This window comes from Bufo bufo, chromosome 1 (assembly GCF_905171765.1).
Source record: "Bufo bufo chromosome 1, aBufBuf1.1, whole genome shotgun sequence".
NCBI classification, from domain to species: domain Eukaryota; kingdom Metazoa; phylum Chordata; class Amphibia; order Anura; family Bufonidae; genus Bufo; species Bufo bufo.
Genome location: NC_053389.1, coordinates 171,154,203 through 171,169,754, shown reverse-complemented (window position 1 = coordinate 171,169,754; position 15,552 = coordinate 171,154,203). Strand labels below are relative to the sequence as shown.

Here is a 15,552-nt window from a genome sequence, read left to right as displayed (position 1 = left end):
TACCCATGCTGGGTGAGAGAAATATCTCTGTAAATTGACAACTTTGTATAAAAAAAATGGGAAAAGTTGTCATTTACAGAGATATTTCTCTCACCCAGCATGGGTATATGTAAAAATACACCCCAAAACACATTGCCCTACTTTTCCTGAGTACGGCGATACCACATGTGTGACACTTTTTTGCAGCCTAAGTGCACAAAGGGGCCCAAATTCCAATGAGTACCTTTAGGATTTCACAGGGCATTTTTTACGCATTTGGATTCCAAACTACTTCTCACGCTTTAGGGCCCCTAAAATACCAGGGCAGTATAAATACTCCATAAGTGACCCCATTTTGAAAAGAAGACAACCCAAGGTATTTCGTGAGGGGTATGGCGATCATGTAAATTTTATTTTTTGTCACAAGTTAGTGGAATATGAGACTTTGTAAGAGAAATAAAAAATAATCATTTTCCGCTAACTTATATTAGGTATTGCCGCGTCCGTAAAAACCAGCTCTATAAAAATATCACATGACCTAACCCCTCGGGTGAACACCGTAAAAAAATAAAATAAAACTGTGTCAAAACAAGCAATTTTTGTCACCTTGCATCACAAAAGGTGCAACACCAAGTGATCAAAAACGCGTGTGTCCCACAAAATAGTACCAATAAAACCGTCACCTCATCCCGCAAAAAATGAGCCCCTACATAAGAAAATCTCTCAAAAAATAAAAAAAACTATAGTTCTCAGAACATGGACACATTAAAACATAATTTTTTTGTTTCAAAAATGCTATTATTGTGTAAAACTTTAATAAATGAGAAAAAGTATACATATTAGGTATCGCCACGTTAGTAACGATCTGCTCTATAAAAATGTCACTTGACTGAACCCCTCAGGTGAACGCTGTAAAAATAAATAAATAGAAACTGTGCTAAAACAACCAATTTTTTGGTCACCTTGCCCATAAAGTGTTATAATGAATGATCAAAAAATCATATGTACCCAAAAATAGTACTAATAAAACTGGCACCTTATCCCCTAGTTTCCAAAATGGGGTCACTTCTTGGGAGTTTCTACTGTAAGGGTGCATCAGGGGGCTTCAAATGGGACATGGCATCTAAAAACCATGTGGAGTTCCTTTTCTTCTGCGCCCTGCCGTGTGCCCATACAGCAGTTTATGACCACATGTGGGGTGTTTCTGTAAACCGCAGAATCTGGGTAATAAATATTGAGTTTTGTTTGGCTGTTAACCATCGATGTGTTAAAGAAAAAAATTGATTAAAATGGAAATTCTGCCAAAAAAGTGAAATTTAAAAATTTGATCTCCATTTTCCTTTAATTCTTGTGGAACGCCTAAAGGGTTAACAAAGTTTGTAAAATCGGTTTTGAATACCTTGAGGGGTGTAGTTTCTACAATGGGGTCATTTATGGGGGTATCTACTATGTAGGCCCCACAAAGTGACTTCAGACCTGAACTGGTCCTTATAAGGCTACTTTCACACTTGCGTTGTTCTTTTCCGGCATAGAGTTCCGTCACAGGGGCTCTATACCGGAAAATAACTGATCAGGTATGTCCCCATGCATTCTGAATGGAGAGTAATCCGTTCAGTTTGCATCAGGATGTCTTCAGTTCAGTCGTTTTGACTGATCAGGCAAAAGAGAAAACCGTAGCATGCTACGGTTTTATCTCCGGCTAAAAAAACTGAAGACTTGCCTGAATGCCTGATCAGGCATTTTTTCCCATAGGAATGTATTAGTGCCGGATCCGGCATTCAGAATACCGGAATGCCGGATCCGTCCTTCCGGTATGCGCATGCGCAGACTGAAAAAAAGGTGAAAAAAGAAATGCCGGATCCGTTTTTGCCGGATGCCACCGGAAAGACGGATCCGGCATTTCAATGCATTTTTTCGACTGATCAGGCATTTTTAAGACTGATCAGGATCCTGATCAGTCTTACTAATGCCATCAGTTAGCATACATTTTGCCTGATCCGGCAGGCAGTTCCGGCGACGGAACTGCTTGCCGGATCTCTCTGCCGCAAGTGTGAAAGTAGCCTAAAGTGGGTTTTGGCAATTTTCTTATAAATTTGAAGAATTGCTTCTAAACTTCTAAGCCTTCTAACGTCCTAAAAAAATAAAATGACATTTCCAAAATGATGCCAACATAAAGTAGACATATGGGGAATGTTAAATAATAAATATTTTATGAGGTATCACTTTCTGTTTTAAAAGCAGAGAAATTGAAATTTAGAAAATTGCGAATTTTTCAAATTTTTGGGTAAATTTGGGATTTTTTCATAAATAAAGGTGAAATATTTTGACTCAAATTTATGATTATCATGAAGTACAATGTGTCACGAGAAAACAATCTCTGAATGACTTGGATAAATAAAGGCGTTCCAAAGTTATTACCACATAAAGTGAGATATGTCAGTTTTGCAAAATTTGGCCTGGTCAGGAAGGGGGCAAATGGCCCAGATGGGAAGTGGTTAAAGGTACAAAATATCACATGAATTTCCATGCAGATTTTTGTGCGTTTCTGCATCCATTTCACAACAAAAAATAATACATTTGTTGATATGGTTTTGTAGCTCATCTCACCCAAAAGAGTGAAATCTGCAGCTAAAACCACAAACATAATAGACATGCTGTGGATTTCTAAATCCGCTCGGCAGGTCAATTTCTGCACAGATAACATCCGCATAGTGTACATGACATTTTGCTGGTACTGTAATATGCTGCAGTTTATCTGCGCGGAAAAAGTGTGTGTATTTTGCAAGGTGTGCAGGTACCCTAAGGCAATCTGCACACGGGTGCAGGTGAACGCACAAATTTCTGCACCATATCCACAATGTCTAGCAATTTTGGTGTGGATTTGATGAGGTTTTGCTGCAGATTTTACCCTTCCATTGAAATGTGTGAAATTCGCAGCTAAAACTGCAAACATAATTGACATGCCATTAAAGGATAACTGTCATATTTTTTTTGCTAAAGTGTAGGGCAAGTGATAGGTAACAATTTTGCAATAGACTTTATTTAGCCAAAACGTTTATTTTTGGTAGAAAACTGGGGCTGAAATGGCCCTTAGCATCACTCTTCAAAAGAGCGTTGCTAAGGGCCATCCGTCTCTGGTTAGACAAGGGGAGACGGGCTGTGCTTCTGCCTCGTGCTTCCCTGGGAGACAGAAGGCTGGGCACAGGAGTCTTAGGAGTTAAAATTACATTTATATTATTATTATTATTATCGCAGGTCAGCGAATGTAACGGAGCATTAGATTGCATAGAAAGGGGGAATATAAATGTAATTTTAACTCCTAAGACTCCTGTACCCAGCCTTCTGTCTCCCAGGGAAGCACGAGGCAGAAGCACAGCCCGTCTCCCCTTGTCTAATCGGAGACGGATGGCCCTTAGCAATGCTTTTTTGAAGAGTGCTGCTAAGGGCCATTTCAGCCCCAGTTCTCTACCAAAAATAAACATTTTGGCTAAATAAAGTCTATTGCAAAATTGTTACCTATCACTTGCCTACACTTTAGCAAAAAAAAATAAAAAATATGACAGTTATCCTCTAAATTTGAAAACCGCAATGCAGGTCAATTTGAACACAGAAAAAAATCTGCAGAGCGTACATGAGATTAGTGTAATCTCATACACTTTGCTGGTACCGTAATGCGCTGAGGTTTTTTCCGCACAGAAATCCAAGTGGAAAAACTGCACGTATTCCGCAACGTGTGCAGGTGGCCTGAAAGTGCAGGGAAGCAACGTGAAGCTACATCTGATTATAATACACCAGGTATTCTGCACACAGTATAGACAGGCAGTGGGAATCAGGGGAGTTTAGGATGGCAGATAATAATTGTAGGAATCATCTGTTATATCAGTGCTCTTCTGAGACAGAAATGATACCTTCAGCGGCACTCCATGCAGGAGGGGTTTGGTAGATAGACATAATCCTGAAATTCAAAGAAAGGCCCCTTTCAGACAAGCGAGTTCCACACATCGGACTCGCAGTGTGAGTTTGCAACAGCTCCCGTCCTGAACTTCCAGCCCTGCCGGGGTCGCATAACATCATATTGATTTATGGTGCTATGTAACCCTTACAGTTCTGGAATGTATTGGATAACAGTGACAGCATTCTGTCACTGTTATGCAATACATTCCAGAACTGTAAGGGTTACATAGCATAATGCTGTGCAACCCTGGAAGTGCTGGGAGGTCAGGACGGGAGCTGCCATATACTCACGCTGCAAGTCCAATGTGTGGAACTCGCTTGTCTGAAAGGGGCCAAAGTAACAGAGGAGACTGACCTCCTGTCTACCCAGGAGAAAAAGCTCTGGGTTAGATTGTCATAAAACCTAACTGTCCAAAATAAAAAGGCTCAAAATGTATGGATGCAACTATGGTAAGCTGGAACGCTTCTAGAATATTGTTTGAATTAGCATTTAGGGCTCATGCACATGGCCGTTGCCGCTTTTGCAGTCCGCAAAACACAAATACTAGCTGTGTGTGTTCTGCATTTCGCGGAACATCCTGCCCTCTATAGACCTGTCCTATCCTTGTCCATTTTGTGTGGCCGCAGAACGGACATACAGTACAGACCAAAAGTTTGGACACACCTTCTCATTCAAAGAGTTTTCTTTATTTTCATGACTATGGAGGCATCAAAACTATGAATTAACACGTGGAATTATATACATAACAAACAAGTGTGAAACAACTGAAAATATGTCATATTCTAGGTTCTTCAAAGTAGCCACCTTTTGCTTTGATTACTGCTTTGCACACTCTTGGCATTCTCTTGATGAGCTTCAAGAGGTAGTCCCCTGAAATGGTCTTCCAACAGTCTTGAAGGAGTTCCCAGAGATGCTTAGCACTTGTTGGACCTTTTGCCTTCACTCTGCGGTCCAGCTCACCCCAAACCATCTCAATTGGGTTCAGGTCCGGTGACTGTAGAGGCCAGGTCATCTGGCGCAGCACCCCATCACTCTCCTTCATGGTCAAATAGCCCTTACTTTCAAAGTTTTCCCAATTTTTCAGCTGACTGACTGACCTTCATTTCTTAAAGTAATGATGGCCACTCGTTTTTCTTTACTTAGCTGCTTTTTTCTTGCCATAATACAAATTCTAACAGTCTAGTCAGTAGGACTATCAGCTGTGTATCCACCTGACTTCTCATCAACGCAACTGATGGTCCCAACCCCATTTATAAGGCAAGAAATCCCACTTATTAAACCTGACAGGGCACACCTGTGAAGTGAAAACCATTTCAGGGGACTACCTCTTGAAGCTCATCAAGAGAATGCCAAGAGTGTGCAAAGCAGTAATCAAAGCAAAAGGTGGCTACTTTGAAGAACCTAGAATATGACATATTTTCAGTTGTTTCACACTTGTTTGTTATGTATATAATTCCACATGTGTTAATTCGTAGTTTTGATGCCTTCAGTGTGACTCTACAATTTTCATAGTCATGAAAATAATGAAAACTCTTTGAATGAGAAGGTGTGTCCAAACTTTTGGTCTGTACTGTAGGTTGTAGTGAATGGGTCCGCATCCAACCCACAAAGAATGCAGATCGGATACGGACCAAAAATATGTTTGTGTGCATGAGCCCTAATAGTGTGTTTGTGGGGGGGGGGGGGGGGGGGGGGACTGTTTATAGTTTCGTTGTCATTCCTGTGATGTCAGTATTCTGTATTAAAGGGGTTGTCCCACAAATTATTCTACATGTTTCAGACCAGCACCTGGATCTGAACGCTTTTGAAATTGTATGTAATTTAAAATGTATTATAGCCACTGAGTTATTTACTGAATTCTGTCTGTATAGCGCCACCTCCTGTTTGCTTGTTTTCTAATTTCTCTGTCCTGCTCACTGAGACGGAAGCACATGCTCAGTCCCATCCTTGAACTGCCACCTGCTAAAGTAGAAAGGAGATGTACCCTGAGAAAGTTCAGGCCGCTAAGGTGCCAGCTTGAAATAAATCTAACAGAGCAACTGGATCAATGAATGTGGAGACCTCTGGGTCCATGTGAGGTACAGGGCTGGTTCTAGCTTTGTTAGAAGGAGATGGCCATGTACTATATGATGTATGGTTTTCATTTTTTACATAATTCATGGGATAACTCCTTTAATATAGTTTAGTTCCACCCCGATCGGGTGCCTTCTATGGTCCTGTGGTCGTAGACAGCCGAGGTTATTGCTATCATGTCTTAGAACACAGAAGTCTCAAGAGGCCAGTACTGGACACTGCTCACTAGTGATGGGAAAGAGAAGGAGTTTTAACATGTAGCTCCGCAAGCTGTCTCATCACACCTCCCTCTGGACGCGGATTGCTCTGGCAGTACACTTGTAGCTTCACTTCCGAGAACAAGCCACACATACAACTTGGCTGCGCCTCAGCAAACTGCCTACCTCCCGGGCCGCTGCATGAAGACACTTGATCTCCTGGCATCCAACTCAACGCTGATTGAAATCTTTACCCGTCCTGACAGTGAGGTTATGAGTTTCAAATATAAGTACACTGCATGGATTAGCAATGTAAACTGCCACAAAAGGTGGTACACAATATGAACACCAGTACACTGCTTGTGAATTCGTGGCCAGCTTTTTCAGACTCCGGCGAGGTAATACACCAAGTTACGTATCCACCCATCCACATGCTCCAATGTGCTAGATGTGAGCCTGCTGTAATATCAATGATATGGGTTGTCACTCAATTTTCACAGAAACAGATACAATTGAGTACAACTAGGCAGAACACTGGCAGGGACTTTTTATTTTCTATGGGTTTCTTAATGTAAAAATAATCCATCAGCAATAGCTTATTGACTGTTTCCAATGAGCAGCCATTGAAATGCATTATGTCCACATTCAGGTTCTGGACCATATGTCTCCTAATTACGGTCATGTACAAGAGACTAAAGCACAGGCGCACAACCGTGCGATCCACGATGCCCTTCTGTGCGACGCCCAACCTTCTGGTCACACACATGCTTGTCTGTGTCTGGTGGTTGCTGACATGTATTTTCCTGGTCAGAGAAAAGAGTTATGTGGATGGTAGTGCTACAGTGGAACTGGCACCTATCAGACATTTGTGGCATATGCTAATCATGTGCCATAAATTTCTCTAATGGTAAAGCGTCTTTATGTTTTATTGCGGCCCTTGGACCAGAAAAAGGTTGTGCATCCCTGGCCTATGATGAAGGGGCAGATTAGCAGGAGCTTTGGCATTAGTAGTGATGAGCTGGAGCTCAGCAGGCTTCTGTCTCATTCACAGGGCTATATGTAGTTTTGAATAGGGCTGCCATCGAGGCGCATGAGGAATTGTACCGGGAAGTCTCACAGCCGGTTTTGAATCCTGAACTTTCCTGTGTGTTGGTGTCAGGACCTAAATAGAGCTCACTGTAGCTGCTTGATATTCATTGGAAATAGAAAGGGAGCTCTCTACACAAAGAAGCCCCACAAGGCATTTCCCCGGAGAAGTGTCATACTGTCCGAGCATCCAGACTTCATACACAATAGTACTTGAAAAATGGGGCACGCCAGCCTTGTCCCCAGCGCATCAGGGTCAGGGCCGAAACTCCAAAACTATAACTATGGGTTGTCTGAATGAACCCTCTTTTCTGTCACCCTGGAGACTACTCACCCAACATGACATTGAACAACCCCTACACATCATTACCTGCAAAACAGAGAGTTAGTGTTAGGAAAGATGGATTACAAGTCAGAGCAAGCATTGCAATTATGTTCATGTATGTCTGTAATTTGGCTGGCCACCACCCCGGGCTGCAAATCCAGTACACTGCTAAAACCAATCACTGGCCTCTGTGGTGTACTGCACTAGACTGCTGAGGCCAATGATTTACTGGTCTATGGGAAATCATTGTCTGGAGGCCAGAGAAGAGAAAGGACTAGTGGCGCCAGATCTGAGGGCCTGGGAAGGAGAGTTTAGGTACTTTTATCATTTTACCAACCAACACCCCCCCAAAAAAAAATACATTCTTGGACAAGACCTTTAGGGTACCTGATTACAGGTGTGGGTTTCAGAACAAAATCTGTGGGGTTTTTAGTGCAGATTTCTGTACCTTTCTGGCTTTGCACCATAAACCGGATGTGTTACTTACGGTTTTCAATTAGGATTTGATGCAGTTTTGCCACAGATCTCAACCTTAAATTAAAAAAGGGTGAAATCCGTACAAAAGTATTGCACAAATAATTGACATGTAGTGGATTTCAAAATCCGCACAGCAGGTCAAGCAAAGGGGGTAATTTATGATTGTTTTTACGCCACTTTTTGGCGACTTCCACGCTCACACCAATTTCCAAGGTGGAGGAAATAGGGACATGGTATGGGCGGTTTGTGGCATGGAAAATGGTCGTAAAATACGTCAGCAAGGGAGCTTACATAATTTAAACCATGTCGCGCGGCAGGCGGCACCAAAGCTATGTAGAGGCCTGCATCTCTACAAAACTTTGGCGCATCCGCCACCAGCACAGGGAGATTAAGACCGCGTCTAACTCGACCCCAAAGTGTGTATGAGATTTGTCTAATCTTGTTCCCTTTGCTAGTACAGTATCACATTGCAGTTTTCTAAAAAGTGGTGAGGGCAACATAAAAGCTGCTGTAAGAAGGTACAAGGAATCATCGTGGATGATAGGTACGTGTCACCGAGGTTCCTGGCCTCGGTGAAGTAAGAACCGTTTTTATGTGTCAGCAGCAGTTGCTATTTGACACCTTGGTACTTAGCATGACTGTAATAGCTGATCCGGGACGGCTCTTACTGGGAGTAGTCAAAGTGCTGGGTGGGTGACTACTCCCGACGTTCCAGCCTGGGTTTTGCCAGGCATATAACCAGCCCGCACTGCCAGGTGGAGAGGATTACCTCCGTCTGACAGTGGAGCTCAGGAGGTCTGTGTGCTGGGAACTGAGGCCTGTGCTGGGCTGGGCTGGAGAGCGGAGACCCGTATGTCAGGGGAACAGGCTGTCTAAAGCCTGTATTTGAACTTTCTGAGGCAGAACTGCCCCCAAGGTGACTTTTGTTATATTAACTTGCCATTGGGTGTGAAGTAACACCAACACTGCAAAAGTGACGTTTTGTTTTTGGCATCATGTGTGAATAAACACTGAAGTTTGAATCACGAACTTGTATTTTGCCTCTGTACTGCGCCCGCTTATCCAAACTACCGAGCGAATCCCCACACTGCCCATTGCATTTTTTTTTTAAAATAGCATTTGAAAAGACTTTTTAACGCCACTTTTTCTCCCATAATGTTCTAACACTGGATGATCCAGTGCAGCGCACCATAGCACATCAATCTTCCTATCAGACCACTGAGGCGGAACTAATAGTGTCAGGGCTAGTTTTGGTGTAGCCGCCTACTTTTTTACCCCTTGGTGGTGTAAAGTGCCCATTCACATGGCAGAATTTTGGCACGGACTTCTGACAGTGGCTCCATCGTTTCTGGCTCCCATTGTTCTCAATGGGAAGCAGTACTGCAGTTCACAGGCATGTCCCTTCTTGGCACGGTGTGCGGACAGATGCTGCTTGAAGCTGTGGCATGTGTCTGCTCTCATCCAAAGTGAACAACCTCAATAGAAACCACGGTCATTTGTGCCACTGTGTACTTGGTGAATTTTGACAGCGTTAAAATCCACTGTGAATGGGACCTAAGAGAAAAATAAGACCTAAACTTATACACATTTTCATACGCATAAGGGCTCGTGCACGCGACCGTTGTTGTTTTGCGGTCCATGTGGATTCTGCATTTTGCATAACGGAACGGCCGGCCCCTAATAGAACAGTCCTATCCTTGTTAATAATGCGGACAATAATAGGACATGTTCTATTTTTTTAGCGGAACAGCAATGTGCATATACAGACACGGAATGCACACGTCATTCCCGTGTTTGTTTTTTGCGGTCCCATTAAAGTAAATGGTTCCACATATGGGCCGTAAAAAAAACGGAACGGACACGGACAAAAAATACGTTTGTGCACATGAGCCCTTGATGTTATTTAATTTTAAGAATTTATCTAAGCCTTTTTTTAAACTGTCCACTGTTCCTGCTGTGACCACGTCCGGAGGTAGTCTATTCCACAGATTCACAGTTCTTCTGGTGAAGAACCCTTGTCGTCTCTGGAGATTGAACTTTTTCATCTCCAGTCAGAGGCAGTGCCCCCTTGTCCTTTGAGGGTATTTTTCATTGAACAGTTTTTCACCATATTTTTTGTACGACTCATTTATATATTTGTATGGGTTAATCATGTCCCCCAGTAGATGCCTCTTCTCAAAACTAATAGTACATTTAATTCTTTTAATCTTTCCTCATAACTAAAGGCCCCTTTAACACTGTTTGTTGGAGCAGAAAATTGTCGGTAAGGAGTGTTCCTCAGTGGAGGAGAAGGCAGCATTTACATGCACTGCACAATATGGTGAGGAACAATCGCTAATACCATTGCTCTTCCGCATACAGAATCATTGTTTGTGAGCAGAGTGCTGTTTAGACAACACGATCTGCTGTCCACAAATGACAATTTAGGTAACCACAACAACAATCTGTTACTCGATGAACGAGCGCTTCGGGTAATCAGCGGCACCTTTAAACAGGCCAATTATCGCTAACGAGCTTTCGAATGAATGCTTATTAATGAAAATCTATCTGAATATCGGGTAGAGTAAGTTTACTTTTTCCAACTCCAGGGCATCCTTTCTGTGGACTGGTGCCCAGAACTGAACTGCATATTCCAGATGAGGTCGCAACAAAGCTTTGTATAGTGGCAATATAACATCCCTGTTCCATATGTGACACTATACTGCTAGCCTCAAGGTGGATTTACACTGCTCAATTTTCGGGCAGATTTTCGTGAACGAGCGCCTTTGCAAAATCCAAGAACACTACATCCACAGCCACCTTCCTGTCCAGGCTTCTAGTCACCTCCTCATAAAACAAATCAGGTTAGTCTGACAACTTCTGTCCTTGGTAAACTCATGCTGATTATCACTTATGATATTATTAAAAGTCACATACTGTATATAGTCCCTGCAGAATCCTTCAAACATTTTTCCCACAACAGACATTAAGTTTACTGGTCTGTAATTACTTTTGGAAGACCTAGAGGTCTTTTTCAATATGGGTACCGCATTTGCCTTTCAACAATCACTTGGCAATGTATTATTCTTTATAGAATCTATAAAAATTATGAACAGGCGCAGAGCAATAACTTAACCAAGTTCTTTAATAATTATTGGGTGTAATACATCTGGACCTGAAGCCCCATTTACCTTATTAAACTTAGCTTTGACCATATCTACAGTTAGTACATCCAGTCATATACTCAACTGGCTAACAGCCCTGGCACCACCAAAATCAGATCCTTTCTCTTATATTGTATATACAGAGGTAAAACTTATCTTTAGCAACCACCCTGATTTTCCATTATGTAGGGGGACCTACCTGCTCTGACATTGTTTTTTTTTTTAGCATTTTTTTTTTTTTTTTTTTAAATTTTGGGAATTTTTTTGTTTTCTTTGGCCATCTGGAATTCATTTTTTATTTTTGCAGATTTTATCTTTTACAAATTTTATTAATCCTTTTGTAAATGTCAAAGGCTACAGCTGACCTGTATATTTATATTTTTTAAATGCCCTTTTTGTCATTTATTGCCCTTTTTACAGTAGCTGTAAGCCATGTGTGGTTTAATTTTAACCGTTTACACTTGCACAGGAACACATTTCGCAGTGTAACTATCTAGTGTAAATTTAAAGCTCTAATTTATCCTGTGTATTATTATGTGACAATAGTTGTTCCCAGTCTATGCCCTAAAATGCTGCCCTCAACTCGGGAAAATTAGCTTTTTTTAACCCCTTAAGGACTTATGACGTACCGGTACGGCATATTTCCTGAGTCCTTAAGGACCCATGACGTACCGGTACGTCATAACTTTAAAACTAGCTTGCGGCGCGGCGGGGGTTAATAGGAATAGGATGTCCGCTGAAATCATTCAGCGTGCATCCTGTCACAACGCCGGGGGGGTCATGTGACCCCCCCGTATCGGCGATCGCCGCAAACCGCAGGTCAATTCAGACCTGCGGTTTGCGGTTTTGCCTTATGTGGCGGGCGGCGGTGCCATCGGGTCACCATGCGGCTGTAGGGGGGACCCGATGGCATGGAAGGCAGCGCGATGCCTTCCTGAGGCATCACCGCTGCCTTCCTGTGACGTGCCTGTGAGATCCAGCCCCCTGGATCTCACAGGCCGGAAGCTGTATGAGTAATACACACAGTATTACTCATACAGCCAATGCATTCCAATACAGAAGTATTGGAATGCATTGTAAAGGGGATTAGACCCCCAAAAGTTCAAGTCCCAAAGTGGGACAAAAAATAAAGTGAAAAAAAAGTTGAAAAAATAAAGTTTTCCCCCCAAAAAATTAAAAGTTTCAAGTAAAAATAAACAAAAACATCATTTTCCCCAAATAAAGCTAAAAAAAATTGTTAAAAATAGGGGGGAAAAAAAAGTATACATATTATTAGGTATCGCCGTGTTCGTATCGACCGGCTCTATTAACATATCACATGACCTAACTCCTCAGATGAACACCGTAAAAAAATAAAAAATTAAAACTGTGCTAAATAAACAATTTTTTGTCACCTTACATCACAAAAAGTACAACAGCAAGTGATCAAAAATGCGTTTGCCCACCAAAATAGTACCAATCTAACCGTCACCTCATCCCGCAAAAAATTTGACCCTACCTAAGATAATCGCCCAAAAACTGAAAAAACTATGGCTCTCAGAATATGGAGACACTAAAACATCATTTTTTTTGTTTTAAAAAAGCTGTTATTGTGTAAAACTTAAATAAATAAATAAATAAAAAGTATACATATTAGGTATTGCTGCGTCCGTATCGACCGGCTCTATAAAAATATCACATGACCTAACCCCTGAGATGAACACCGTAAAAAAAAAAAAAAAAAAACTGTGCTAAATAAACAATTTTTTGTCACCTTACATCACAAAAAGTGTAATCGCAAGTGATCAAAAAGTCATATGCACCCCAAAATAGTGCTAATCAAACCATCATCTTATCCCGCAAAAAATGAGACCCTACCTAAGATAATCGCCCAAAAACTGAAAAAACTATGGCTCTCAGAATATGGAGACACTAAAACATGATATTTTTTTTGTTTCAAAAATGATAGTATTGTGTAAAACTTACATAAATAAAAAAAAAGTATACATATTAGGTATCGCCGCGTCCGTTTCGACCGGCTCTATAAAAATATCACATGACCTAACCCCTCAGATGAACACCGTAAAAAATTTAAAATAAAAACTGTGCTAAATAAACCATTTTTTGTCACCTTACATCACAAAAAGTGTAATAGCAAGCGATCAAAAAGTCACACGTACCCCAAAATAGTGCCAATAAAACTGTCATCTCATCCCGCAAAAATCATACCCTACCCAAGGTAATCACCCAAAAACTGAAAAAATTATGGCTCTCAGATTATAGAAACACTAAAACATGATTTTTTTTTGCTTCAAAAATGAAATCATTGTGTAAAACTTACATAAATAAAAAAAATATATACATATTAGGTATCGCAGCGTTCGTGACAACCTGGTCTATAAAAATATCACATGATCTAACCTGTCAGATGAATTTTGCAAATAACAAAAAATAGAAACGGTGCCAAAACAGCTATTTCTTGTTACCTTGCCTCACAAAAAGTGTAATATAGAGCAACCAAACATCATATGTACCCTAAACTAGTACCAACAATATTGCCACCCTATCTCGTAGTTTCAAAAATGGGGTCACTTTTTTGGAGTTTCTACTCTAGGGGTGCATCAGGGGGGCTTCAAATGGGACATGGTGTCAAAAAAACAGTCCAGCAAAACCTGCCTTCTAAAAACCGTATGGCATTCCTTTCCTTCTGCGCCCTGCCGTGTGCCCGTACAGCGGTTTACGACCACATATGGGGTGTTTCTGTAAACTACAGAATCAGGGCCATAAATATTGAGTTTGGTTTGGCTGTTAACCCTTGCTTTGTAACTTGAAAAAAATGGATTAAAATGGAAAATCTGCCAAAAAAGGGAAATTTTGAAATTGTATCTCTATTTTCCATTAATTTTTGTGGAACACCTAAAGGGTTAACAAAGTTTGTAAAATAAGTTTTGAATACCTTGAGGGGTGTAGTTTATAGAATGGGTGGTTTCTATTATGTAAGCCTCGCAAGTGACTTCAGACCTGAACTGGTCCCTAAAAATTGGGTTTTTGAAAATTTCTGAAAAATTTCAAGATTTGCTTCAAAACTTCTAAGCCTTGTAACATCCCCAAAAAATAAAATATCATTCCCAAAATGATCCAAACATGAAGTAGACATATGGGGAATGTAAAGTAATAACTATTTTTGGAGGTATTACTATGTATTATAGAAGTAGTGAAATTGAAACTTGGAAATTTGCAATTTTTTTTAAAAATTTGACTTCATTTTACCAGTGTCATGAAGTACAATATGTGACGAAAAAACAATCTCAGAATGGCCTGGATAAGTCAAAGCATTTTAAAGTTATCAGCACTTAAAGTGACACTGGTCAGATTTGCAAGAAATGGCCAAGTCCTTAAGGTGAAATAGGGCTGAGTCCTTAAGGGGTTAAAGTGTTTGTGTCCTCCCAGCCAGTGTTTGCTTTTTACAGTTCAGGGGAAATATAATTACCATATTTTTTACTTTGTAAGACACATTGGATTATAAGACATACCTAGGTTTCAGAGAAGAAAAATCTGAAAAAATATATTTTTTTGCAGACCTCAGATCAGACCTTCAATCTTCATCAGACCTCAGATCAGACCCCCATATCAGACCTCAGATAAAACCCCAATAGGCCCCCATATCAGACCAAAAATGTATAAATGAATTTACCTCTCCATACTGCACCACCAGTTCTGCACATCCAGCTGCTCTTCCTGCGCCTAACGCTACTTGTTCTTCTCTGGGCCCGTGCTGCGCTCTCACACAGCGTCAGGTCATAGTGCGAGCCCGGAGAAGAGTCAGCCAACGCTAGCAGTGCTACAGTCACTGCTCCCCGCTCCTCCTGCATACTAGTGAGCTTTTCCTTATTCTCCACCTCCTACAACTCTCCCCTTTATTTGTTTGGAACCTAACCCTGGGGAACAATGGTATCCAGGTAGGAGCACCGTGACACACACAGAACTAGTTAGGCCGCATCATCACCACTCGGCATCCTAAAAAACCTGGGACATGATCGGCCCTGGGGGGCAGCACGTTGCAATTGGTCACACTTTGTCCTCCCAGCCAGTGTTTGCTTTTTACAGTTCAGGGAAATATAATTAGCATATTTGTTTACATAGGTTTCACAGAAGGAAAATCATAAAAAATATTTTTTTTATCAGACCTCAGATCAGACCCCCAATCTTCATTAGACTTCAGACCAGACCTCCATATCGGACCTCCTAAAAAACCTGGGACACGACCGGCCCTGGGGGGGCAGCGCGTTGCAATTTGTCACAATGGATTTTATTTAGGGGTATCAGAGTACAGGAGGC

The 15,552-nt window shown here is 41.3% G+C and overlaps 1 long non-coding RNA gene across 1 annotated transcript in view; it reads left to right on the top strand.

Annotated features, from left to right (window-relative positions):
* The first annotated feature begins 10,467 nt into the window (after nucleotides 1-10,467).
* LOC121001159 overlaps nucleotides 10,468-15,552 on the top strand; it is a 23,401-nt gene continuing 18,316 nt past the window's right edge. The window contains exons 1-2 of the long non-coding RNA XR_005778995.1: nucleotides 10,468-10,478; nucleotides 14,177-14,183. This is a non-coding gene — a long non-coding RNA (uncharacterized LOC121001159). The remainder of the gene's footprint in view (nucleotides 10,479-14,176; nucleotides 14,184-15,552) is intronic.